This window comes from Streptopelia decaocto (genome assembly GCF_964273445.1).
Source record: "Streptopelia decaocto genome assembly, chromosome: 11".
Classification (NCBI taxonomy): domain Eukaryota; kingdom Metazoa; phylum Chordata; class Aves; order Columbiformes; family Columbidae; genus Streptopelia; species Streptopelia decaocto.
In genome coordinates, this window is record NC_138666.1 from 7,934,436 (window position 1) to 7,959,733 (window position 25,298).

The 25,298-nt window shown below is 39.2% G+C and overlaps 1 long non-coding RNA gene across 1 annotated transcript; it reads right to left on the reverse strand.

Annotated features, from left to right (window-relative positions):
- Window positions 1-438: 438 nt before the first annotated feature.
- LOC309444905 lies at window positions 439-20,408 on the reverse strand. The gene is made up of 3 exons (XR_014185177.1): window positions 20,349-20,408; window positions 11,209-11,298; window positions 439-1,395 (listed from the first exon to the last, which is right to left on the reverse strand). It is a non-coding gene; the product is annotated as an uncharacterized lncRNA (long non-coding RNA).
- Window positions 20,409-25,298: the final 4,890 nt, after the last annotated feature.

The following is a 25,298-nucleotide window of genomic DNA, read 5'->3' on the forward strand; positions in this document are numbered from 1 at the left end:
TTATGAAGTGTTCAGCTGTCCCACCACAGTCAAGAACAAGATTTTCCAGTGTCGACTTCCCTTCTGCATTAGTTAATGTTTGGAAACTCGGTCCATTAACACATGGGGCTCCTGCACTGGCCTCTCATCACCTTGCGTGGCTCCTCGTGTGCCAGACCGTTATCCCTCACACTGTAATGGGATACAGCAATCACAAATACACCTCCTTGCAATAATATCGCAGTCAAGTAGCATTTACAGCAGTGAAACTGAGCCATTTTAGACTTTAGTTTTGTAGAGCAAATTATTAAGGACTTAAAAGAAAACACTATACAAGCTTTGAGGGCATGACCAAGCATTGCACACAAGGATGACAGAGATTACTAGAAACTTCTACAGGTTGCTCAGCTTTCAGTTTTTAATTTCAAGTTCACATTTTACACTCTAAGCAGTATTCAGCTTCCTTTTTTTGTTGTTTTTACAGAATCACAGATACCTGGGTTAGATTGTGCCAAAATCTTGCATGGGATTTATGCTTAATATGATTTCTCATGAATGGTGACGGCAATCTGTGCCACTGGAAACCCTCCTGCAAGCAAGTGGCTCTTTCTCTGAAGTTCTCCTTGAAACATAACCTTTGGTATTTCCTTCACACTGGACCATTGTCTCTCTCCCTCTTTATTTTTGTCATCTTAAATAATTACTCTTGACCGCTCTTTTTCACACATTTGTAGATCACTTTAATGTGCCCATAGGTTAAAGCGAAGTATGACTAGAGTTAGCAGTTTTAATCTTTTATCTTTTTTCAGTCCATGTAGCTATCCCTGCAGGAATCTTTTCCATATGGTTATGTTTTATTATGCTGTCCCCACTTCTGTTGAGTGATAGGGGTTTTGTTTTAATTAAATACCAAAGGTATAACAATATAATTATTGTGCTGACTTCAATGAATGTCATGGCAATTTTCTTACCTGCCATGATGCTGACAGCTTGTTCTTTCCCAGAGATTACTGGGATACTGGATTTCTCTCTAAATGCACATACGCACATTTTTATATAATTCTCTGCAGCCATGTTTAGCTGTTTAAAAATATTCATTTAGTTTTCTATATATTAAAAAAGTTCTATTGGGGGGAAAAGTATAAAATCAACTTTAGTATAATTTAAGACAAAGAGAGAAGATTTACATTTCCACTAACATGTTTTCTGGCAAAATAACGTGGTTTTAATTTTAAAATTTTTATTAATAAACTAAGAAATCTTAGTTACTGTAGCAGCAGCTTCTCTGCTCACTTCTAAGATTAATTTGTTCTGAGTAGAAAATTTTGTCTTCAAACTGTGCAGATGGCCTCACTTCTTTGGTTGCTAAATATTTCAGTGCCTCTTCAGGGGATGTTTGTTCTCATTTATTCCTCTCTGTAATTAGAAATAGCGGTTAGAATCTCTCTCTGGGTCTGATTTGAAACACAGAGTGGTCAGCTGAAAGATGTTCATTGACTTCCCTGGATCTGAGTGAGCCCCAATTGCCCTTGAGTTCTTCTTTTCGTTTACAGGCAAGTGTAACATCTTTAGTCCAAGCCCTGAACCACTTTTATGCATAAATGAGAACTCCTGGACCAGAGAGCAGCATCATCAGCTCAGAGCTCTTCCCCCCTCAAAAAATCACACATCTCTATTAAACACCTTGTCCTGCCATCAAAGGGTTAAAAAATACACATTTTGAAAATAATCCCTTTGAATTATGGCATGAGAGAGAGCTCAAATATTTTCTCAATGGAGAGTTAGTGGAATTTTCTATAGATCTGGGGTGAAAGAAAAGTCTTCAGAAAGTCTCAGAAGAAAGATCCTTTGAAATGGCCCGACTTCTGTTATGATAAGCAGTTCGATAAGCCCACCCATGGTAAAGTTATTAGGAATTCATATCATATGGATTCCATTAACCTAAACGTTTGCTTTCAAAGTAAACTTCTCGGTACACGACTACCACTAAGTCTAAGCACTTCAGGTTTGAGGATTCTGTTTTTACAGACGAATCTAGGGTTATCCAATCAATTAGCTGAATTCCCTGTGTAATTGTGCTTTAAATGAATCACCTGGTACTAATGAGACTGCTTACCCATTAAAAAAAAAAAAAAAAAAAAAAAAAAATCAATGCCTTTGAGGGAAACACTTTAAAATCTGTGGAAAAAATATCACAGTGTATATAGTCAATCTTTGGCACTCACTGCCTTGGGATATCACCAAAGCAGGTAGACTTGAAAGATTAGACAGAAGGATTTAGGTCATATGGAAGTCAAAATATCACTCAAGCTATTTTTAATTAATTATTACAAGGCCATCTGAAATCATTATTGAGATAAAAACCACATTATTTAGGTGGTAATAAAAATATAGGCTAAGAATAAGGTTGTAGCTTACTCTTCCCAGGGAGGAAGTAGAGCAGTGCCATTGAGGTGGTAATAAAAATATAGGCTAAGAATAAGGTTGTAGCTTACTCTTCCCAGGGAGGAAGTAGAGCAGTGCCATTGAGGTGACAAAGAGGAGGAAGGAACTGAGGCTTAATGACCAGTGCTGGTTACGCAGAAATTTGGCTTTAGAGCTTGGAAGAGAAACCAGTGCCACTCTGTTGCACTTTAGAAGGGTGTAATATATAAGCTTTTGCCATGAAATAATTTGTCTCTGTGCTATATTATTGCACAATTTAGACATAATATACTCCTTATAGAAGCATAAAGATTCCAGACTAAATGGGCTATTTGTCTGCCACAGTCAGGCAACACTTATCTACCAGTGATTTGGTGAAGGATTTTACCATTAACTTACATTATGTTTCTAAACGAATTCAGTTGAGCAAAAAGAAAAAGAGAAAAAAAAGCAATTAAGGCCATGCTATAAACAGCAGAGTCCACAGGCAAGAGTCTGCAGTGAATTATACAGAGCATACTTCTCCCAACCACAACTTGATTGAAACGATTTACTGGATGTGCGCGTTGAACAACAGTGGGTCTGGATGACTGATGGGAGAGCACCATCATCCCTCCTCCTTCCCACCTCCAAATCAGATATTAAGCATATTGTTGAAGTTGTTGCATGGGCTATTTTTGGTTCATTGAAAGTTCAGTGCCCTTCTGTGAACAGGAAGTTATTAGATATTCCCCTGGACAAACAAAGAGATAATTACTCAGCAAAATAAAAGAAGGAACTTAGAAGCTGGCAAAGTAGAGAGTATTTTTGTTCTAACTTAGACAAAGTTCTGATACATATAGCTGGGATTTCTGGCGTGTAAAAAGTGTCTGATTGAACATCTACCCAACTGTTTTCAGTGAAGTGGAAAAAATGAGAAACATGCAAGAAGAATCTACTTTTGATGACCAAGGTGTTTTGATCTCATAAATTATGTCCAAAATTAGGCATGGACTGGAAAATGTGAGTGTGTTTTCTCTCGGTCTGGGAGCTTCTTGTTTTGAGAGAAGGAGCACTGTTCCTCTGCCTTCATCAAATACCATTTTCTTTTTTTCCACCTCTGCTTTCTAACAAGTAGGTTTATTTTGCCATTTATCAGAGGTGTCATGAGTGTAGGATGGAGAAGCACTGCACACCTCCCTTTCTTTCTCCTTTGGGACTTCCTCAGTCTAAAACTCAAGCTCAGATCCAAAGAGACCTGAAAATGTTCCAGTCTAATGAGCAGGTTGACCTGCAACCTAATCTCATCCCAACTGTCATAACACTATGTTAGCCATGCACAGCTAATAAATCATCATAATGCTAGTTTAATGGACCAGGCTTTGACAGTGCCAGGATTAGAAGGGCATACAATAAACAAAGAGTTTCTGAGTCAAGAGGTACAGTAGAGCAGTAAAAAATCACTCAATGATGCAACAAATCTTCTGCTGGTATTTCCATGGGCCTCTGCTCTAGGCAGTGCTGGGGGGACCTCAGCTGCCTCCCACTGTCCCTCTTCTCCTCCTCCTCTGTCAGACCCTAAGACAAGGCACGAGAAGAAGAGGTTTGGTGTAGGAGCTCAGCTTGGTGTAACGTGCAGCTGAAGGGACAGGACAGACTGTCTGGAAGGGTATGAGAGGAGACTGGTGAATTATCTTTCCTCGAGCAGAGATTTCCTCCTCTGGCAGGAGGATTGCTCACTGGGGCGGCTGGGAGTTCATGGTTTTGTAAGGGGGAGTGCAGTCCCTCCGACCAAGACAAAGCACTGCCCTAAGCACACTGCCAGGTTCAATTTAAATAGAGATAACAAATAAGGAGTGAAAATCACATCAGAAAAAGATGTGCATTCGTCAAAGATTTCAGGATGTCTTACTGAACATGGGCCCAAAGATTTTTTGCTGTAACTTCTACAACTTCTGAAGCACATGCATAGGTAGAAAAGCTGCGGAGAAACTTATTATCTTTTTATTAGAATCCTTTCAGCACTGAATTGTGCATCTCTTGGATCCTGAAATAGATTTTAACATTGTTTTCTTAACCTTGTCATGGGAAAGAAGGTGGATTTCTCAACCTTTGTTAATGATGGACAAGCCTGAAGACTTTTGATAATTTACTTTACAATGGGTAAATAGCCAAAGTAACCTTATCTGAACTAGCCAGGATCATTTGGTCTGAATAAAGAAGCTGAAAGTCTCATGAGAACAGGACATCTTACAAGATTTCCATTATTTCCTCTTTCCAGTAGGAAAAGTGACACAAAGAGGATATCCTATCTTTCTGTATTTCAGCACCTCTGCTCCTCCTTGGAGCTGGAACCAAGAAGCTGCAAAGTCACAAGAAACTAGAGGCTGGGAATCACTTAGCTGAACTTTTTGAAAATATTAAATGTGGCTGTAGGTTTATCTGCATAACCACATAGTGATAGAGAAACAATATTTATTTGATACATTTCTTCTGTTAAGTCTATGAATTTCAGTGGTGTTATTTCTTCACTTACATATTTTGTTAAGGAATGAATCAGATCCCCCTTTATCCCTTATTCTTTAGCAATAGTTTTGGCCATAGAACTGGGACTTGGTTAGGGGAGGAGAAATCTTAATTCACCTTGGAGTCGCCCAAAGAGGTGAAAGAAGGATCTTAGTTTACAAGTTGAAAGAGTAGATTGTCAACTCGGAGGAACTAATTTTAAGCCCAAGTGAGCAAAATGTGGTTTAACTTTCAAATGTGAGCTTTTAGAATTGCTAGAAACATCCCTTTGCTGCAAACCCTTGGATTTCCAAGACAGAAATTAAAACAGTAGAGGAGTTAAGTTCTGCCTGACTTGACTACTAATATGGAAACACGCCATGTGCAAGAGGTCTGAGCTAAAAAATTGGAGAAGCTGACATTAGTAGAAGTGTGCACCTCCAGACAACAATGGGACCTTATGCTTTAAATAATGTGTATTCAGAATAAAAAAAAAAAAGGGCCATGATCCATGCTGATGCCTGCATTTTTATTTTTTTTTTAAGTAGTATTGGCCCTGTCCCAGCCAGGAATGTGTCAGAAATCAAAATGAACCATTGAGCAATACACTGAGGGGCTGGGGATTGGAATCTCCATGTTTCAGTTTGCTCCAAGATGAGCTGAATAGTGTGATCTGGATCCACCCACACTTCAGTGGCTCCAACCAAATCTGCTGGATTTTGCCGGTGGTCCACACCAACGCGACCCAAAGCTCTTCAAAATGAGCAAGTTTCAGTGACTTCCTTGGTCTTTGGATCTTACTCTTGAGAATAACTTTGACCTGTAATAACTGTAGGTATCTCCTTCAGTTCATGCAAGGAGTCACCATCAGTGCAATAGATCCAAAGATTTATAAACTTCTCTGCTTCAGGTAAATTGGTAAAAGTTTTTCATCAGCTGATTCTTCAATTACTTTTTATTTGTATGGAACTGCTGGTGACTGAACCCTTGGATTGCCTTGATATGGCTGTGATCCTGTAACATCTACCTCTTCCTGGGTCAAAACAGACGTACAAATCAACTTTTGAACATCTGTGGGTGCTCTGTTTTCTTACATACTGACCTTCACATGGGTGCAGAAAAACCTGAGTTATCTCCATGGAGATCCAGATGGACTCTAGCTGGTTTTATTAGCCCAGTACAGCTCTGCCTCCACCTAGAGATGATGAAGGCTCAAGCTGAACCTCAGTTAGTAAAACCCAAATGTTTGAGCCCCTGCAGATGTGTTTCTGCCTAGCTCCCAGTGGTGCCCTCTCTCATCCATCCAATACTTGAGAACCTGGTGATTTCATTGCCTGTTTTATGAGCTATTGAGAGGAGTGAACACGTGACTGAACTGTAATTGAGTTTTAACTGCTAGAAAAATATCTCATTTCTATTTGGATACTGAGTTTATTAGTTTCTCAAATTTTTATCAGGTTGGTTTTTGTGTGTGTTTGTGTGCATATACTACATAGCTCTGATGACTAAGAAATGGGAGAGAACAATGTGAATTAGAAAGCATAAAAAGGATGAAATGCATTTAAGGCATGTTTTCTCCTTCCATAAATAAATATTTATGACTCCACCAACAGGTTATCCTGCTTCAGCCTTGTACAGACACTGTCTCCAGCAGATGCAATCTTTATTATAGGCAATGCTCCCCCAGATGCAAACTCCTGAGTCTCATTGCCTGCAATGGGAGTTAGTGCAACTCAGCTCCTCACAGCTTTAAGATTCTTTGATGGTTGAAATCCATGTCCATGTACTTTCCAGGCAACTGGGAAACTACTTTATGGAGATCCATTTACACAGTGTCTCCTGAATGTTTGCAGCATTTGTCTTTGTGATTGCTGTCATTGAAAATTTATTCAAGCTATTAAATGAACGGCTGCAATGTTGCTCAAATTCCTCAACTCCTGCTCCCTCAACACAAGTCTTTATTTAAGAGATCCTATCCTTTCAGGCTCTCCCTCTCTTTTCCTTATGATGTTTCAGACCCAAATGAAATGAAGACTATCCTCCTGTTGACATTCTGATTTTGGTTGTGAAGAAGGATGTTTTTCCTGTGAGAGCTGGAGTTTCCGCAGGCAGCTCACTGAGCTTGTTTATTCCCCGAGCATTTCAAAGCCTGCACTGTCCTGTGGCCCCGTGTTATTTGGTACCTGACAAAAGTGCAGAGGAAAACCCCCATGAGCACTGGATGTTACAACCATCTGCAGAGGAGTGGCCAACCACCCCAACACTCGCTTGCCAGACCACGCAGCCCCAAGTTGCTAAAATATGTTCTCTCCTGGCAGCGCTCGAGAACAGCCAATTTAGTGGGAGAAGGAAGCTGGCAGAGCTCTGTCCAATAGAAGACTTTGAAATACTATGATTTTTATCAGAAATGACAACAACAAAAAGAGCGCAAGCCAAGTGTGCTCCAAAAGCTGCGCTTGTCTGCTGCCTCCCTCTCCTCTCACTGACGTCATGGAGAGAATTTCCTTAAGTTTTCTCCAGGAGACAAACAAGACTCTGTATAGTTGCTGCAAACATCTTGGGTCCTTCTGTTTCTAAGGGATAATGCATGTTTTAAGTAAATTATCGACTAAGCAAAAGTGTGACTCTTCTGAGGTCATTTAAGTGCATGAGGCTACATTCCTTCTTGCAGAGCTGGTGAAAGTAAACAACATTATTATAGATTTTGGTCATGCCCTGGCATCAGTAAGTATAGTTTCTGTGTTTGCCATATGCTCGCATTGAACTGGAACAGCAATGCGTACACAGGGAAATTGTTTAAAGAGCCAGTTCAACCTCAGTACTCCCTGTCAAAATTATGATGTACATGATCCATTCTGCTAACCACAAGAGAGTTTTTGTTTGTGAAGTGAAATAATGTGTAATTTGGTATATCATTTAGGAAAACTTTTTTTTTTCTTTTTTTAATATCCCACCGCAGGCCTGGAGTCTGCAGCATCAGATTAATGGAGAGCATCCTCAGCTCCCCGGGACGACAGAGGCTTGACGTGAGATAGGAGACAGAGGAGGCAGAAGCCAAGACTTTAAACTGTGACTGCAGAAGGCGGCTTGCTGAGCCAAATAAAGAGAAGAGGGAAAATTGACACCCCACAAGACATGGACAATTGTTGCCACCGGCTGGGAGGCCTTAAATTACAACCCATTTTGTATATCCAAAAGCTTACACTTTCTATTTATATATCCTACTTCTTCTGTGCACCAAAAGTTGGATTTGGCAAATGCAGCTACTCCCTGCAGGCATATGGGTGAGGTTTTCTGCAGAGAAAATAAACTCGATTGTTGAAAACCTGTGTTTGCAATTACTCTGAGTTTCAATATTCTGAGGTCAAAATAGATCCTTTAAAAATCATAATACTTTGAAACAGATTAATTTTCTTTCTGAAATGGTTATTAGATTAAAATGAAATATTGAAATATTTTTGGTAAGCAAGTCATAGCAAAACCTTTCAATAGAAATTATGAAAAGAAAGAGAGAAAGAGAGAAAGAGAGAAAGAGAGTGAGAGAGTGAGAAAGAGAAAGAGAGAGAGAAAGAGAGAGAGAAAGCAAGAGAGAAAGAGAGAGAGAAATAAAGAGAGAAAGAAAGAAAGAGAAGGAAAGAAGGAAAGAAAAAGAAAGAAAGAGGAAAGTCAAAAGCTTGGGATAAAGTCTTTTTGAGTTAAAGAAGACCATTTCTGTTAAAAATCATTGGTTCTAGAAATGACAGCTACATTAATCAGTTGAGCTACATTGAACAGGCCAAACCAGGTTTCCAGTACATCTTTTGGGAGATTATTCTGTGGTCTGAGAGATCTTTGTTTGGCAAAAGAGCAGGTATAAATAGTAAGAAACATTTTCTTTGGGGGCTTTGGTAGACTGGATGAGAATCTTAGTTCATAAATATTGTCACAGAAAACTATGTGACTGTCTTTGGACAAAAAGTCAGATTTTGCAGGGTGTTTAATGCGCCTTAATTTCCTTAGGAGTAAGAAACACAGGCTGACATTTAAAAATAAATGAAAGGTCCCAGCCGTAATTGAGCCAAGGAGGTTTCAGAAGCTGGGAATAATCCTTAAATTCTAAAGCAATAATTCAAGGGGACAAACTATTTTTAATCATCTATTTGCTATTTATATTGCAATGACATCTGCAGAGCATGTCAGCACAGCTTCCACCTTGGACAACCAGCTCGAGGTGACGTTTTGTCTTTCCAGCAATGGAGAAAGAATAAGAAATCAGGACCTCAGTAGCTGCAATAAAAAAGCAGATCCAGAAAAAAAAAAGAAAAAAAAAAAGTAATTATTCAGGTTCTTTGGGCATGGCAGTGCCGTGCAAAAGGGTTTCAATAAGTCTAAGAGCCGGAGATTTTCTCCTGCACCTCGGACTAGAGCTACATCTGGCATTTCACCCTGTAGGAAAACAGTGAGGGGCTTGTTCCAAGGAAGGTGCAAGAAGGGCAGCAAGAGCTGCTCTGCACGCTCTTTGCCTTGAAATATTCCTTCACTGCATGCCCACTTGAAGGCCCCTTTATGCAAAGGAAACTTAGTGTAAATAGGAATCAGGCTCAAAGAGCCTTGAGAGCAACAGCACCAGAGTTCAAACCTTTTCAGTTCAAACTCTTTCAGATCAGAGCAGCCCAAAACCTCCACCCAGATTTCACCCCACTGTAGAAAGTTGCCGTGTGCTCACTAGGTCTGGCTGATTATTTCTGCTAATTAACTTATGCTTGGGGCTGCCATGTTATGGATAGCAAGAACACCCAGGGTATGTTTTTGGAGGAGAGGAGGGGACGACTCCTAGTTCTCTTCAATTTCCAGAAAAGAAAAAGCTTTTTTTGCCTTTTTTTTTTTTTTTTTTTCCTTAAAGTGTTACTTGTAAATGGAGGCCAGAATTTAATTTCAGATAGTGTTACTCCACCTTGTGCAAGTGATTTCTCTTGACACTGCACCGACTACCCGTGCACAAAAAGCCCTTTATGACTTACACGCCAAAGAGCCTGAAGTATTTTTTGCCTCTCTGAAAATGACATTTCATTCCCCCCCCACCTTTTTTTTTTTTATCACCTGAACACTGGTCTTAAAACCACAGCACGCAAAGGCCCCATGTGAAGCAGGGAAAGGCATTCAGCATCTGCTTATATCCCCAAACTGAAGCACCAGTGTGCCTAAAAAAGCTTGTATTTAAAGGCATTGCAGCTGCATCAGCTCATATTTCATCCAGCCACCAATTTCCTTTTCCCCCTGACAAACAGGCCTCAGAAAGAACCCAGGCCAGAAATTCTCCATGTTAGCGAAACATTTCCTCTTTCCCGTTCTCCCTTCCATTAACATTATTACGCTGCTCCTGGGAAAAGATGACTTTTCCAATCCAGGCAGCATATTTCTCTCTTTTCTTTCTTTATTTCTTTCTGTCTGTTTTCTCCCTCTCTGGGCGTGTGGTAAGGAAAGAAATGGGGTGGAGATAACAGGGGGAGAAGGAATATATGGATGTGAAAGGAAATATAGTATTTCTTCAGGAAGGAGACCTTAAAATCTGCCTCTCTTTTTTGCATGCAAATGCAGAGGGATGGCAACTCCTGGCTCTTCCCTCCACTGAGTACGGGATAAAAAGAGGAAAAAAAAACCCAACGTTGGTGACAGTTTTCAAGGAGGGTCAGGTGCTCCCTCTGGGATCAAGAGCTGCTTAAAGCCCTGCTTGACTGAGCCAGGGGTTAAACTCATCCTAGACCTGCCTGCAGCCAGATCTACCTACAGCTGGTTAATAAGTGAATATTTGCAGCCCTCGGGATGTTATGTCTTCTTCTAGACATCCAGCAGCCTTTGCAGTTTGTGCAATGTCCGTTGTAGACATCCCACCTGGGCTGAAGGTCTCCATCGTCCCACCTTGCAGGATCAGCCCTTCAACAGCTTTCACTCATGCAGCTTCACCGCCTGACATACACCATGACCGTAGCAAATACCTTCAACCTCCGCAAGACCAAAACCAGATCTGATACAAAAATGAGTGATTATACTGGGTGTCAGGAGAGTTGCGCTCATATCACATCTGATTTTACCATGTGCATGTTCACTTCACCCTGCTTTTATTTTTCTTCTCCTTTCAAGAATTGAAAAGCAAAGTCCCAGAGGACAGAAAACATCTCAATGAAATTAGTGGCAAAGGACAGACAGCCAGGTCATAATTCCTTGCTGCTGAGCAAGCGTATCGTGACTGAGCCATAAACTTTCTGTTATGCCTATAAAAAGGCGAACAGCAGCATCTGCTCACTCAAAATACTCTCTGGCATTATTTTAAAGTCGCTTTACCTTATTCTAAGGGAACCAACTCAGGAAATCCATTCTTGAGGCAGCTCTTATAAGTTCTAATGGGGATTTTTTTCTTCTTTATAACTTTGCCTGAAAGTCCTAAAATACTCTGCATTAGTTATGTTTGGTTTTTCAAGAAGTCAACGCAAACAGCCAGTAACTTTTCTCAAAAAGTAGATTATAAAAGGAGCAATTTTCCAGTAAAGAATAGGCCTGACAGATTTCTTTTTCAGGTATTAGTTGTTTAATCACGTACTAGTGGCTGAATCAGGTATTTTTGATCAACTAGATTTTTACCTAGTGTTTTAGCAATTCTTGACAACAAGTACAAAACCTGGCTGCAGAAATGGGCGAAAAATCAAAATTTAAAACAAAGTCCAGGAATGGTTCATTTCAAGAGACCAGACGGAGCAAATTGACTTTCTCTTGTTCTATTCCACTTTGACTTTGTAATTTTGTTCTAAAAAAAATCTTCTGCATGAATTGCCATTTACAGCGAGAAAGGTAAGAATCACGTCAAGCCAAACCCCTGAATTTTTTCCACCGGGACTGTCAGAAAGGGGCAGTTTCTTCAACTGTATTTTGTTCCCCAACCTCCCCCCTTCTTTTTTTCTTTTTTTTTTTTTTTTTTGTTTTCTTACTTGCTTTTCTGTTTTTGCTTTTCACTCTGAGTTGGGAGCTTTGTTCAGACAGACCTTCCCTTGTGAATGGTTTCAGTTTCAACAAATTGCCATTCTGTGACACCCCGCCAAATTAGTACCTTGGAAAATTCCCAACCACCTCTAGTCTGTTCGCTGGAGAACATTTCATTTCCAAATCCTCGGCCATGGACCAAACCATCCGCGGGTGTAGCTCCCTTGACTCCAGGGCATCCTCTCTGCAAGGGACCTTGGCCCCATGCTCCGGGGAGGTAATTTGTTAACAGAGGAGTGCGCTTATTTTGGAGGTGAGATACAGACTGAGTTTAAAGCTTCAGAGGGTGTTATCCAGCAATTTTGACAATAATGTGTGATGCTATTGTGTCTGGTTTTGATTTAGAGCTAATCGCAAGACCACGTTTTAAAAAGATTAAAATTATTCCTATTTTGTAGGGCTTGAAAATAAGAATTTTCTCTTTTTGAAGATGAAACACAGGCAATTCTCTCACCTTTATGGCTTTCTCAAATAGAGAATCCTGTTATATTTAACAGTGTTTGCAGAAAATACAAAGTCACTAATTTTTAAAAAGAAAAATAAAATTACTGATAATGTCAACTTTTTGCAAAAAATGTCATTTTCCAGAAAGGAGTGTTTTTCAATGATAACATGCTTACAGTGAAAAAAAAATATTAACTCATATAAATTTTTTCTCTAGGTGTAAAAATAAATCTATAAAGTGCAGAAGATACATCATGAGAAGGAGAAACACTTGGGGCAGATGGACGCGGTTGGACAACCCAGATTAATTCTTTATTTGCACATTATGCACCTCTTGATGGCTGGTTCTACTCATATCCCCTGAACGTGATCCTTGACTTAATTTTTTCTCTTTAACTTTACACTGGAATATCTTGCACAAAAATTCTGAACCATGCTTTAAGTGATTTTTTTTTTGTCTTACCTCATATGGTTTCTATGGTCTATAAGAATAATAAAAATAATAAAAACAATGTTAAAGCTGTGCCTGGAGAAGCTTTACTTCAGCAGTCCACCAATGTCAAAATACCATTTTTAGCAGTCCTCATTCCCTGTTACGTGGTTAAGGATTTTTGCTTCATGCCTTTCTGGTTAGAGATGTCTTGTTCGAGAATTTTATTTCATGCATGTCATAGAACAAGTATGTTTTTTATGACATTTATGAATGTGACCAGTCTGGGAACAGGCTGTTTGTCTGGTCGGGTTTAAGCCAAAATTTAAGTCATTGTAACTAGAATTTCCAATTTTGGTGATAGCTGATATATCAGCTGGGGTCAATAAATTGGCAAAGTCATCTTTTATAGTATGAAAAGGTAGTTTGTCTTCTGCCTAACAGGAATTGTCAGGGTGAGGTTTTAATTATCTGAGATATTAATCAGAACGATTCTTTCTACCATCCTCTGCTTTCCTTTTCATTAAGCTGGTCCTATAAAATCTATATTAACTGTAGTATTAAAGCAAAAAATATGCATCTAGATTCTGAATGCCTATCACAGAAATCAGTTTTGTCCTGAAGTGTGAGAATCAAGCCTGCAGCATCAAAACATCAAAGAATTACAGTTTTATGTTGTAGTAAGCCTGCTTGCCTTATTTCAGCTATTCTAACACTCTGAAATACATGATTGAGAGCTGCTAAATCCCAACGATATGCTCCTGGCAAGCAGACTTGAGGGTTTTTTTAATATTTTATTTTAATTATTTTTAGTTTATAGCTCAGCAACTCAACTGACCCAGGGGAACACTTAAACTAAATTTGATAGATGTCAAGTTAGAAAAAATAAAGACAGCAGTGTTCTTTCTCCCTGCAATTACAAATGTTCGCTGGAGAGTTTTCTGACAGAATTAAGCGTAGCAGAGACCTGGGGGGAGCAGAGAGGGACATTGGACCCCTTGGCTGAGGTCAGTTTGACTGATGTTCTCCAGAACCTGGAAGGGGAGGAGGACAAGGACACCAACCAGTAGCAGTTGTTCCTAACTCCAAATACAGTGGGTTTGTCCTTTTTTAAAATTTTTTAAAATTTATTTTTCCTTTTGCCTGAGTCCTTATGTGTCGTGCATCAACTGGAGGAGCTAAAAAGAGAGCGCTTGTTTTTTCAGCTGACATTTGGAGCTGCGGAGACCTGTGAGATGCCCCATAGATGGGCTGAAAAACCCCCAACAAAAACAAAAAAAATGGAGTTTAACGAGGTGCAAAGAAGTAAGGAAATGCTCCAGGAAACTATGCAAAAGCCTGCTTTTGACAGTCTACCTGAAAAGCATATATTAGAAACTTTTTTTAAAAAACAAAAAAAAGTAGATCTACTGTTTTCTACCGTATTTTTTTTTCTCGTAAACCAAAATATATGAAGATACTGTAAAATACACTGATGCAATAAATTGCAATAAATGAAAAAGAGAGAAAAACTAGTCTTTACAAAGTTCTATAGGAATTATTCAGAGGGGAAAAAATGTTGCATATTTCCAGTATAATACTGGCTAGCTGCATCAGGGAAAAGGAGTGGGCTTTCCAGCCTTTTATCATTAGATCACTGGCTCAAATCTCGCCTAGAGATTTCATCCAAAACTCAGTGAAATTAGTGGGAGTCTCATTACTCTGAATCAATATCCAGGTACACAACAAGAAAGGAGTAACAAATTATTAGAAAGACAATTTGAATTTTATTACATTATTTTGAAAATGTTCAGAGCTTTTTTTCAATGGAATAAGGGGAGAAATTTCATAATGGTCTGATCTTTCAAATTTCTTTTCAATTTCTGTTTTTGGGTGATCCCTACTCCTGTAGATTTACTTCTTACATTTCATCATTGGAAAACTAGGGGAGGCATGGGCTGGGAATGAATGAACCCTCTACACCGAAAATTAGGTCTGGTTTGAAGGTTGGAAGCCACCCTTTTTTTTTTCTTCTGCTTTTCTTTTTATAACAACAACAACAAAAAATCCATGGGAGTGGATCATTTTTCCCATTGAAAGAAAAGGCTGAATAAGAAATGCTGCACAAATTGACATAATGTGAAGTTCTTTCATGGTTCATGTGAACTCATCTGATGCTGGCCCGATCTGGTGAATTTTCTGAGTGATACTATTGCCAGAGAGGTGCCCACAGCAGAAAGCCAGACATCAAAAATTCCCCAAATCCTACATCTTCCTACATCTTCCTAAACCTGAACTGCATTTTCCTGCTGGAGATGTGCTTTCCATAGTGGGAGACAAGGGTGGTACTACATTTGCTCATGATTTAGACTGGTTTTACTATTTTCCAGTCTTATTAATTAATTTTAAGATAAGTCCTTTACTGAATGGACAGGTATTTTTATAACACGTTGAAGATTGTATACTTAAGGTGAAAACCAAACTGATTTATTTCTATAACCATAGAGGGCAAGAGTATTCCATCTGTATTTTTCTTCCCAGCTTTCAGACAAATAAATCAATGCATGTATGTATATACACATTTACAATACTTGGTAACAAAAAATAAAAAGGTTGAGGTCATCTGAATTATTTCACAATCAGGCAGGTAAAGTGGCTTAGCAGATTATGAAACCGTGCCACTGCCAAATTGTTCCATGATGATAATTATTTGCTTCTGTTCTTTAATTCTGGGTGGGCAACGCTGCTTTTCCTCTGTCCACTGGAAAAAAAAAAAAAAGCAGGATGGCTCTCTCTATGGTTTTTGGCTTAACTGCACACATCTGGGTTTTGTATCAAAAGAAATAAATATCAGACCTAATTAATCCTCTGAGGCTGCTGGGTACTGACTCCTGAGCAACGCAGACTTTAATTACGGCTTCAACCAGGCAGAGTGATGGAGTCGGTTGTAGAAGGCTGACTCTTGATTTAATGCACTATATCATGTCTAAAGGTATCTGGAACAACACTGATTTGCATCAGCTGAATATTTGGCTTATTTGAGACTCTCTGGGAAGTAGAGGGGCGACACCTATATACATACATATACCCTAATTTGTTCAGATGCAGCGTGTAGCAAACTATTGCAAAATGCTTATGAAATCCAGGGAACTTTCAATAAACTCAATTTGTTGGGATGAAAATGTTGAAAATGCTTAATTGGGAAAAAATACTGGGATTGTATATTCTTTCAAGAAACACAAACTACTTGTTTTACAAGTCCTTTGTAAAAGGTTATTTATAACTGATAACACATGTAATGATTCTACCAGAAGATAAACTTCCTGTGTTTCAGATAAAGGAGTATCTGAACACTAGTATTCTGATTAGTTTTATATATTTTTTAATTCAGCTAATTTAAAGATAAACTTGAGGGATCTAGTTGAACAGCAATAAAACTTGTTGGGAATGGGGTCTGCTATATGTTTTATAATCCAAAAGTTGTCTTTCTGTCTCTCTTTTACTCTCCCTGTCCCCCCTTTTTTCTTTGAGACTTTATAACCATTTTGATTGCAAATATATGGGTTAATTCAGAGCAAATGAATGTAAAGAGATTGTTAACACTGGCCTGGGTACAGCCAGGCTTTGTGCAAACTTCCCCTCCTGGCCAATGCACCTCAAGTCTAACTTGAGTAACCCTTGTTATTCTAGCCCCGGATTTATCTAGCAAGGGGTTGCCAATAGTACCAAATCATGTGGTTGATTTTTGTAGTGAGGACTAACGAGACCACCATACTTATTTTCTCTTGCAACCAGAGCCCGAACTGGCATCGGCACCCCCAGAAGTACAAATCTGATGTATTAATCCCCTGAAAAAGTCCTCCTGCCTCCCCACTATGCTATCCGAATTCAAATGCATGAATCCAGGCTGGTTTTTGTTGTGCTAGGCAGCCGTGTGTTTACATGACTATCCATCTATTACAAGATATTATTTTTCCAGTGAGGAATATTTCAAATATTTCCAAGGAAGTTTTTTTTCCTGCCTTTTTATTGGTATTATTAAAAATAAAAAAGGAAAGAAATAAAATCATACCACAAAAATCTATGGTAAAGTAAGAAAAGCAGGGGAAAATGAGAATTTAAAGATGAAGCTGATTCTGATACTTGCTCCATTAAATGATGGTCCAGGTTGATGCACAGATCTTAGTCAGAAGTCTTTAATTACATGTACCATTTTCTAAAATTCCTTGCATGTGCATTAATTTCACACTCTTCTACATATGTATGTCATATGAAGACAAAGCAAGAGAATCCTCAAAAAAATCCCATTAAAATAATGATAATTAACATCCGTGTACAGTCTCGCTTTCTGAAAGTATTTCATAAACACTAGGGGCCAGAGTAATTGGTGTAATGGCAGGAAATCAACGGCAGACAGAACTAAATCAATTGTAGAAATCTTCCATAATCACTGCCTTTTTGTACGCGGTCTGTACGATTCTTTATGGACAATCCAAGATGTGCCACTATCTCTTTATATTCTCTAATAAAAAGGAGAAGTAAATCAAAATTAGCTAAGCAAAAGTGCCTGCTGTTCTCAGGCTACCAAAGCCCTTGTGAAAGAAAAGCAATGGCTTCAGAAAGGTCATTACCAGGAAGCACACAAATGCCATCAATCCTCCTCTGTCAGTCCTGCCTGGCTGATAAGACTCTTTTTAGACCCTTAAGTCAAGTTCCCTCTACCCTGATATCCTCAAGTGGTCACTTCGATGCCTCTGTTCTTCACGTCTGTCCTGGTTCCGGAGGCAAAAGAACGTGGTCTCATCATCTGTGCTCTGCTCTATTCAGGGGAACTGTTTTAGATGAGTGTGCAACACTCATGTTTGTATTTACATGTTCATTCTACATTTATCAATGATATATAAATGTCCAGTTTTGGCACATACAGAGAATATGACATCTTCTGCTGACCACCTTTCTCCATGGATGGCATCGTAAATTGTGCTTTTACTCTACTCAGACCTAAAAATTCATAGATACAAATGTCTGTTTGGGCATTAGGGCAAAATGTACTCAAGACTGCAACACTTAATTTGAGGGGTTTTTTTCATACTTAATTATTTATGCAGCTATTTATGGGATCAAGCAACCAGGATAAAATGTTTAACAATACTCAATTCTTTCTAGCTCCCCATTACCACAACATCTGAATACCTCACTACTTCTAAACATGTATTTGCCTTAATGAGAGATATTAAATGACCGTATTTCACAGGGACACCAGAAACAAACATAAAGCTAATTTAGCTCAAATACGTACATGTGAATGAACTAGTAATACGCATCACAAATCCTATTGCTTGTGGAACTAAAACCTAAATATCTTGTTTGGTCACCACCCAAAAATAATCACAGAATCAGAAAACATGTTTCCCTCAGCACCATATTTTAACTGCAGATTTTTCCTCTATCTTACCCAGTATGCCATTTTCAAGAATTATTCCACATGGTTCAGAAGTTGGTACACAGGGAGAGACATGAAGGCACAGAAACTGGTTTGTATCAGTTACCTTTAAAATTAATTTTGAGCCCCTATTTTCTCTGTATCTTTAAAAACAACACTGAAAAGAGAAAGTAACATTTTGAGCGCTTTCATGTAATAAAGGAACAACACGTGTTTGGCTTATATAGGGAACAGTTCTGTTTAGTGCAGTGAAATATTCATGAGAGACTTTGCATTTCTCAGAGCTGCTTAAACAGCTCAGAAAAGCCATTTGCTTAGGCACTTTGCAAATTAAAATAATCTTGTTTGTTAAAATAGACTTTCAATGTCAAATTAAAGTTTTATGACTCAGAATTGAACACAAATAAATAGCTGGCTGCATTCTTGGAACAACTTATTTTTTATTGTGCAATTAATATTGCTGAGATTGCAATTTAAAATGAGAATGAATTTGTCTATCTGGTTTGCTCATTATTGGTAGCAATGGTAAGGGCAGCACTGAAAACATTTGCTGGGCTGTAATTTTGGCAGAGGGCAAAACCTGGGATGCGAGAGGCTGGTTGAACACCCCGCTCTCTTGGAACCAGCCTGACAGCACTGAAAGTGCTCAATTCTGCCAGCAGACATGACCATCGGTCCAAATTCATCTCGTTTATTCAGCTAGCAAATATGTAGTTAAGGTGGGACTGACTGTGATCTAATTCTTCTGAGAGAGACTTGTGAAATTATTGCCAAACGAAGCAAGAGGCATTGTTATCATTAAGTGCTGGTAAGTCCTTTGACAGTCATGCAAAGATCATCTTGAGGGAACACCTAAGCCAGGTGGACGCTTCCCCCACGGTCCCATTTTAATGACACCTGGGCACATACCTGAAGCTCAAAGACATGTTTAACCATTTGCTTGCACTTAAACATGTGCTTAAATCATTTTCTGCATGAAGATAGCTTGCTGAACTGGAGGTCAAAAAAAAGTCAGGCTCCACTTCCAACACATTTCTGAAGTAATTCTGCAGGAAATTAATTGATAACTGTTTTGTAAATGGCAATCAAGGATTGCAGCTGATGTAAATCAGCATCGCTCCATTGGTTTTGAGGATGGAGAAGTTGGCTCAGTCTTTCAACTAGTTTATTCACCAGGGATAATTAAGAACAAAATGGCAAAATGGTTGGATCTCTTATGTGTGAACACACAGTTGTTTTAGATTATGCCATGTCACCATAGGGACTTTCATATGTCAAAATGAAACTGCATAATAAGGTTTAAAACAAATATGATCTTTCACATTTTTGTTGTGTTATCTGTACAGAAATTCATCTCAACCAGATGTAATTTAGAAAGTACAGGAGGGTTTCATGGTTATCGGTTACATCATCCAAATCCACTTGAGAAACGCTTCATGAACATCAGAGTTTGGCACAGATTTGGAAAACTTCATATCCCTTTGGTGGAGTGAGCTGACTAGAAATATTCAGTGATCAGATTTGCAAAGATGATGAACCTCTGCAGGTCTTCACATTTCCATATCGGTGTTCCAAGCTTTGACATGGCTGAGAATGTTTGTTATCACCTATATGTTTCTTTCATGACTCCCTTAGAAAAAAATGAATCTGTGCAAAGATATGTCTTCCAGAGAATAAATTGTGTCAGCTTTGCCTGTGCCCTGTAGGAGTACACACAACTTAAACCCAACCTCATGCCAGCCTATACACCCTGGCATCCCCAAACTACTTCCTGACTTCACAGCCTGCACCTGTCTAAAACATGCAGGTCTTTCTACTCTCTTGTTTATATACCTATTTTTTAAGCATGTAGTTTTATGAGAAAAATTAAAGATTTGTACTGTGAGCTTAATTTCTTGCCCTATGGGTTTGCATATGATTCCTACAGCATGACCATCCACTCCAGCCTTCCCTTTAAGGAGGACATTAAACCAAATTTCTGCCTCTAACTATTTTTAGGAGACATATAGGAAGTTAATATTTTGGGAGACTTTCTCTCATTGATCAGATTTGACAGATGGATGCACAGATACAACACAGCCACAATGACTACACAAGCCTTAAATCCCTAAGGAGACCAGCTAAAAAACGCTTTGCAAGAAGTAGACTTACTTATTTACAAGCAGCTGCAGAATTTCAGGTGGGATTTCAGATGAATTGTGTAGCTTTGGCCGGGAGTGGTTTGTCTGTATAAATGAAAAACAAAATAGACATAAAAAAATGTGTGAAATGGGAAAATCAGAGCTCTTAGTAATTTATAATTAGGCCAGAAGGGCTGATTTCACTTATCTAATCTGCTTGCTCGATATGCTACGTGCTCTGATTTGTCTGGAATGTATGATCTGAAAGAAACACCAAATCATATTTACAAATCTCAGCTGATAACTTTGCCTTTTTCTATTTCTTTTTTTTTTTCTTTTAAATCATAATCAATTATTTCTTTTCTATTATGACTTGATTATAAATATGGCATTTTGGCGATACGCTACAGAACCACTCTGGGCCAGATGTGCTGGCTGCATGTGAAGGGCTTGGCCATAGGATGTTAGTGGTTTAAAGTAACAGGAAACCTGAGGAATATCATAAATCAGGCTTTTCTGACTAGGTTTTTTGTACAGAGTATAACAAAATGTATTGAATAACTTAAGTATGTGTGAGCCTCCTGCCTACCAAATTACTGAGGTCTGCCAGTGGAAAGCACACTAATTTGATGTTGGCCTCCAGCAGAAAATTGTTAAATGAAAATTATGTTTCAGCATTTTAACAAAAAATCGACTTGCAGTTCAGTGTTAACAGGAGCCTAAGGATTTAACTAACTGTAATGAAAATACAGAGAGACAAAATTCTTGACTTTCTAAGCCCCAGTCCTGAGAAAAGATTTCTACTTCTGGATCCCAACACACCATGAAGGACAGAACATTTCTTTTCTCTCTACTGCTATGGATTTCATAAGGTCATAGGTTGACATTTTGTACTTTTTCACACTTCTATTGACTTTTATTAACAATAAACAGAATGTACTGGGCCAAAGCCATTGAATTCATGACGGCATGTTTTAAAATATTAAGCCTCCCACATGCAAGGACATCAGAAGGGGCTGAGCTCAGAGTCTTCTCACCTGGTGTCCTGGCTCTGCCCTGGCTGGTGCAGGACACTTAAGGAAAGGTGTGAGGACCACATCTGAGCTATTCCCCATCAGGGACCTGTTTCCAACCCTGACTGATGTAAACAATCACATTTCAGTGCTATCCCTGGAGATAAACCTTGCTACAGCACTGCAGCTCCTGGTCTTACCAGCTTAAATTAGTTATTTCAAGTTGGTTCATCCAGGGCCTTAATTAAAGATTATCTATTCTTATAACCCAATTAAAGGTTGCCTGTTTCTCTCCCAACTCTAGTTAAATAAAAGAAGTACAAGAAGGCAAATGCCTTTTTTTCCATCTCAAAACCATTAATTTTTTTTGAAAGAAGTAACCCTAAGTTTCCTTCAGTCTCAGCCTTTTGACCATTTTTGTGGAGACAGTCAAGACATGCTGATGTATTCTTGTTCCCTAAAATATGAGTCCCACATCAATGCCTTAGCATCTACACCTTCTCAGATGCCCATGTTTTCCCTTTCAGAAACCACTGCAAAATCACTTTTAAACCCATTAAGTTAACAGAGTTACAGTGAAATGGCACAAGTTTTACCATTTCCTCCATACTGTAGATGGGTTTTGGTCAATCTGAGATGATCTCTTTCCTGCTTTTCCTCTCCCTTTCTCCACAGTGTCGCTACATGATACACATGTACATGGACCTCCTCCTATACCAGCTTCTTATGGCTGTGTGAGCAGTTAATACATTAAATGTTAGAGAGAGCTCTGACTTGAAATGCACCCACAAACCTTAGTCCTGGGCCATATTTCTTATACTTTTTTTGTAATGTATATTTTGGTTTCTGGCAGGGATATAGTGAGCAAGTGTGGCGTGCAGCACGCAGCATTTCCCAGACTGTGTAGCTTGGCACCAGAAAATAATTTCTTCAGAGTTCAAAACCTGTCAGGATGCTCTCTCGAAACCGCTCCACATTTCAGACGTGTAACACTAAAATGTCACTTTTGGAGCCCAAACCGGAGTGCCTTCGGCTTTCTGATTGGCAGAAAACTGATGGTTAAGCTCCAGGGAATTTCTACTACAGCTGTAAACTTTCAAAATTACTTTGCTGCTGCAAAAACTATAGAGTGTGGTTTAAATGAACAATATGCCCTCTTCATACCTCATCGCCAGAAGGAACACGCATTCAACTTCAGCATGAGCAAACCATGGTTTGATTTTTTTTTTTTAATTTTTTTTTTCACCCACACCAAACAGTTTAAGCAGATTCTAGCTTGGTTTCTACCTGTCACACAAAAAGGACTATATTCCAGACATCTCTGGGAGGGGATGCTTGTGCAGATGTTTGGATCCTATTCTCTTAATGCTCTATGCAGGACAAATTTAACCTCCTTATATGCCTCACAGAAGACTAGATCACAGCCCTACTCCATCCCTGGGATCTCAGAGAAAGCCAAGTATCTAACTAATATGTTTATGTGACATTCCGAGCTTGGCTCTCCTTCATCTTTGTGGGCCAAATCCTAATATGACCCAGTGCTCTCTCACATCAACTGGAGTTTTGCCTGAATAAAGTATAAGGCAAAATGGAGCAATGCCTCCAGGTTTCAGTCCAGTGATTCCATTTCACAAAAACTCATTGTATTACAAAAAGATACATGAGCTTCAGCCCACTCCAGGGTTGTTTTTTGGTGGTGGTGGGGTGGTTGTTTTTTGGTGTTTTGTTGGTTTGGTTTTGTGGTGTTTTTTTTGTTGTTGGTTTGGGGTTTTTTGTTTTGGTTTGTTTTTTTTGGTGACCATTTTTTAAAATCTGAAACAGGAGAAGGCAGGTCTTTTTCTTCCACTCCTGAGGATACTCCCTTCCCTGAACAAACCTACGCTCAGCAGGACCTGGATCCTTGCTGAACCAATTACATCTCCAGGAACCAGAGGTGCTTGGTACCTTGCCTTATTGCAGTCAATAGCAAGATGTCTCCTAGGGTTTCCAGGGGCTGGATCAGGTCCTATTTACTTATAAACAAACCTCATCTTTCATTCCAGTCTTATTTTAATACTTATTCCTATATTCTCTCTCTACGCTTCGTTCAAACCCAATACATGACTGATGGTTTTATAAGGTACAATCCTGACAAGCAACATAGGAAGAGCTAAACAGTCTTGGAAGAGGATGTAACAGCTCTCCAGTTGAAGAAAGGCTACTGGAAAATACGCAGGATTAGGGAAAAACCTCAAGCACTGATTATCGGTGAGGCTCACATGCCTTGGGTTTACCTGTTGGCTCCACAGTGCCCACAGTTGTACAGTCAATTCTCATAACAGATCTCATAGTTCCTGATGTCAGGACTCTCTGGACAGCTGGGGCTGCTGTGGGACATCTGGGCTGTGCTTTGCAGGGAACTGTGAGGAAATTTATTGGAGGACTCTCTGCCCCTTTCACAATACATCAATCCCAGTTCAAATTAGCAGATACCCCAAGTCTGAACCCACTGGTTGGATGAGCTTCTTTTTCTATTAAGGGGTAAAAAATGGAGGTGGCATCACCTCTTTGGATGGACCATGGCTCTGTAGGCCAAGAAATATTGTGTACATGGAGATATCCCTGACATGTTTGGTGTAGTCTGGCTATATGTCCTCTGTGTGGGAAGATGTGTCCCCTTGCATGGGGGTTGGCTTCCCCCAAGGCTGGATCTGGCACAGGTTTGTTGCCTTCTGAGCTCTCTTGCCAGCAATACTTGAAATAATTATGAGCCCAATGAAGACAAGAAACCAGCCAAATTAATCTTTGATGTCAATCTCTTATACATGTACTTTGGAGGTGCCGTTGAGTCTCTAATCACAATGCCTCAGCACTTTAATTGTGCCGTCTGCTTTTGAAACACATCACAGCCAAATGACTGAGTAATCATCACAATCCCATGAATGAGCCGGATAAGTTAGATTGCGCATGGAGAAACTGAGAGAAAAAGAGAGACCACACAGCAAGTAGCGTGAGCCAAGGGATTAGAAATTGGGATTTCTTTTTCTCTATGCACAATCCACGAGGCCATGCTACCCTGTATGATCTCATGAAAGAAGTATATTTTCCATCTGCAAGGAACTCCTAACAGTATCAGCTAAGTGCAAATTAGTATGATCATTAGCCACTCTTTGAATGAGACGGCTGCCAGGAAGCCTGTGTGTATGTTTGAGGAAGAATGCCTAATGTCTGTGTGTCTGGAGGAGTATAAAGTCTTCTATTCCCCTCCAGTAGCCTAATTAGATTTTACTCTGTTTATTAGAAGAGTTCAGTTGCTAGCTTAACATGAAATAAAATACACATGATTAAGAAGTCATGAGCAGTAAAGCTTACTGTATGCTGTTAGAAATTTTCCTTTCATATCAGCAACGATGAAATCCGCAAGTGTTAAATAAAGTGAAAGCAGGAGTGTGTTTAGATCCAGCAGCTGGAATCAAAACAGAGTGTCAGGGGTGGAGGGACGGTCGGAAGAGGGTATCATGTCATTCGAATGGTACCTGCAATGAAAGAATTACTGGAAAAATTGCATTTTTAACCACATAGCAGACTGGAAGAAATATCCTTTTCTATGGAACTTCAAAAGGATAGGAAAGATGCTTTTCCATTTGAAAATATATTTTTCAGCTCTCCTCACCTCCTTCTTTAGACACAGCAGTGTATCAAGAGCCAAGGGTCATAAGAAGATGGACTAATATCTAGATATAAGTCTATTTGAAAATCTTCAATAGATGTTCAGATCTGAGACCTTCAGGGGTTGATGTAAAATAGCCTCCAGGAGTAGCTATATCCATTAGACATTAATTTTTCTAAACCAAGGCCTGGTCTTGATCTTGGAAGGCATTGCCCACTGAAGGCAATGAGATGTTTGCAGTTAGGATCAGATCCTTGCACGAAAAATGCAGAGGTCTATGATGAGCAGTTAATAGCCACAGAGAGTTCTGAAGTTCAGA